A 3,747-nucleotide genomic window follows, 5' to 3' on the forward strand; every position below is an offset into this window, starting at 1 on the left:
AATAATTTCGAATAATAGACAACATTCATTTTTGAGATATACGAAAAAAACAAAGTAGGTCTTTAGTATATTTCATATATTAAGACAAAATAAATATTTATTATTTGAAATCAAGAGAACTAACAGGTGCTTAACACTTTTGATTATGATATTCACATATTCTTTATCAAAGCACAATAAATTTAAGATTTATTAAATTAATGAGTAGAAAAATCAATGATAAAAATAATTTAGATTTACGTAAAAATAGATAATTTAGTGTTATGTTTTATTGAATGTGTGATATGTGTTTAATAGAAATCTTGATTCGTACGTGATAAAATTATTATTTCAATCTATATAATTTATGGAGTGTGTTTTGATAACTACAAGCAATCCAAACTGAAGATAAAAAGATATACGAATTGTAATTGGTTGAAAATAAATTATGATGTTAATTATGATCGATTATAAAATCGCTATCTTAAGCAAGTTTGATGTGGACCTACTCACTAATTTTTTTAGTTGCTTCTTTATATTTTGCACACCCTTCATAAAATGTCTAGCTCCGCCACTGATCTACGGCCACTTAGAGTTGTCACCATATTTCATTTGAACACCTCAACTAGGGCTTGTACTTATTGAACACTTTATTTATTCAAAAGTCATTTCCATTAGACTCAAAATATTGACATGGCAAAAAAAAGTATGTTCCACTCGCCTTGAGTGCGTATAACAGTTAAAATCGTATTTTTTTTTGTTTTCCAGCTTATATACTTGATAAGTTGTAAAAAAATAATAAAAATAAAATGGACCTGTCTTCTTCTTCTTCACTGCAAAGTCTGCAATTCTCTTTCTCTAATCCTTTTATTTTTCTTTGCTTTTGACTTCATATTTTTAGTTAATTTTTTGAACAAAAGTTTTGAAATGACAGCAGAAAAGCATTAATTAAAGTAATATAAATCAATCTGAGTCAAAAACAAATTTGGCGCTTCATTTTTTTCGAAAAGACTAATATGAATCTGAAATTATTTTCTTTGAAATCGCTACAAAATACAAATTCTAAAGAACCCACAACAGTCAAGAAGAAATAATACCAACAAACCTTGATTGTTATTCGGATTTTTTTTTTGAAAAAATGGCAACTATAATACTGAATTAGAATAAAGAAGAGAACGTAGGTGTACGATTATCGTAGTATGCGATTTAAGTCGGAGGCCGCCATGTGTTTTTAGGACCAAGAAAATGATAAAGAATGGAATGAGAGTTTTGACAAAGAAGAGAAATTAAAGGAGAGTTTTTTTTAGACAACAAATATTTTTATTTTATTTTTAATATATATTTTCGTTATTATTATTATGGGCCCAATGACACATGTCCTTTTCTGATAAGTTATTGTGTCACATCATTGCGCATATATGACATAGAATTTTTGTTTTTAGTTAATTGTCAAAAAATGTCTAATAGGTTTTTCTTTTAACTAATATAGAAACCATTCTAAGATGACGTATCTAAGTGAAATATATAGACAACTTTAAGTGGTTACATATGACTTAAGCCTAAAAGATATTAATAAATTATTCATGTAGTCATATGATGATTTACTATTTAGTATTAATTTATTAAATAGTTAATAATATATTAATTTAATGTAGAGACAAAATGGTAATTTAATTTTCACCTAACATTTTTCTCACTTCTAATAATATATGATATGATGATATATAAATACATGATATGATAGAATAGTGTTGAACCCCTGTGCCTCTGCCACAACTGATTATCAATACCATATCTAAGTCACTATTACTCCAAATAGTAAAGATTTAAAGTTGATAACCCACATACCATAACACCATTAGAATAGAAGAACAAATGAATAATCTTGGACATGGGAAATGATTTCATTATTCAAGAAACTAAAAACAGTATTAAATAACTTTTGCCAAAAAAATAAACAAAATAAACTAATAAGGGGCTGAAGAAAGTTGATGGTGAATTCTCCCTTTTGTCTCTCTTTAATTTATGCATTACTTCTTCACTTCTTAGCTTAAGTCAACATGCATTTGTGATCGAGTGTCCCTACTCAAAACATTTTATTTAAGGCAGTTTAGTCCTCATGTTTTATAAAATTGGAAAAAAATAATTAATTTTTTACAATGAAAAATGATATTTGAATGCATGAATACAAATTAGAGCTATTCTTTTATTTTTTATGAGTAATTTGAAATGATGAGTTTTAAATTCTTGATAATTTTGAATATTAACTTCAAGTGAAATTATAAAATTTAATTATCAAACGTATTTTTTTGCGTTCAAGTTAAAAAAAAAAATCATTCTTGTATGCCTTGATTTGTCATTTCTCACATGTATATAGGGTTATAAAGTATACTTAATAATTATATAAATATTTTTTTGATGTATTTTTGTAATGAAAAAAGACATAAACTCATCAATAAAGTTGTCTCAATTTTTATAAAAAAACATCTTAACTTTGCAATGTCCTATTATCCCATTAAACAAGTTTGAATAGATGTTATTATATTATTTTACGATCAACCCTAGATTTGAAGAAACAAGTGTCTTCACACACAAATTATTACATGACATGTGTTAATTTAATTATTTTTTTTAATTTTAATTTTTTCTTTATTTTTTTCTTTATTTCTCTCTCTCTTTATCTTACCTTTTCATTTATTTTAATTTTGATTTCATCTATTTCATTTCATCGTCCAGGTTCAAGAACAGGGCTCAAATTCAACATGAACCTGGGGATGTTAAGGTAGAACTTGACAAGGGTAGTGGTTCTCAAAATGGTAAGCCTACATGTGTTACTTGTGGGAAGAAGCACTATGGGAAATGTCTAGTTGGTATAGAGAATTTCTTTTGTTGTGGAAAAGATGAACATAATGTCACATCCTTGGAGAACCCCCTAGAAATAACATGGCATACTTGACCTCGCCATGGTCTTATACAAGCCCATAGTTATCATTCATCGCATTGTCATAGGTAAATTTAGCAAAAAATTTAAAACTTTCTTAGAATATTTGTCACGACCCAAAAAATGGGTGTGATGGCACTCGTCTAATCCCACCAAGACAAGTCAGCCTAAAACCCGATATCTAACAAAGTGCGGAAGTAAATGACAATCCAACAACAATTCCTATTATGAAACAAAGTCATATTAATCCAATCCCCAAAATCAGGTTGTCACGTGCACAAGCCTCTAATGTAAATATTAGAATTGAAATAAAATAGAAGTCTAAAATGAAGTTGTCTTTCAAGTAAAAACAAAGTCATAAACTGGAGTAGGAAAGTTCGCTGAGATGACAAGCAGCTACCTTACAATCCTCCACAAGATGCCTCGGAAACGAAGAGAATGGAAGGTATCACAAAAATCCGGGCACGTAAACCTACAAAAATTTGTAGAAGCAAGGGGTGAGTACCAAACCACGCGGTACCCAACAAGCAAACCTCTAAACACAAGTTAAGTGAACAAAATACGGGTACTCCTTACGCCCTATCTAAACCTCCACGCTACAGCCTAACAGTTTACCAAACACACCACTCAATAACCACACTCTATCAGTTTACACATTCTCAATAACAACTCAATATTCAACAGTCACAAGCCTCACAGAGAAACAATCACAAGATCAACAAAACATATGTTCAAGTTCATCAATAATAAAATGTGCAATTGCCATGAGATGCAATGTCAAATATCGTGATGCATGTCTTTCTTGACGATACACACCCGCTGTCTCT

Source organism: Solanum pennellii, chromosome 4 (genome assembly GCF_001406875.1).
Source record: "Solanum pennellii chromosome 4, SPENNV200".
NCBI classification, from domain to species: Eukaryota; Viridiplantae; Streptophyta; class Magnoliopsida; order Solanales; family Solanaceae; genus Solanum; species Solanum pennellii.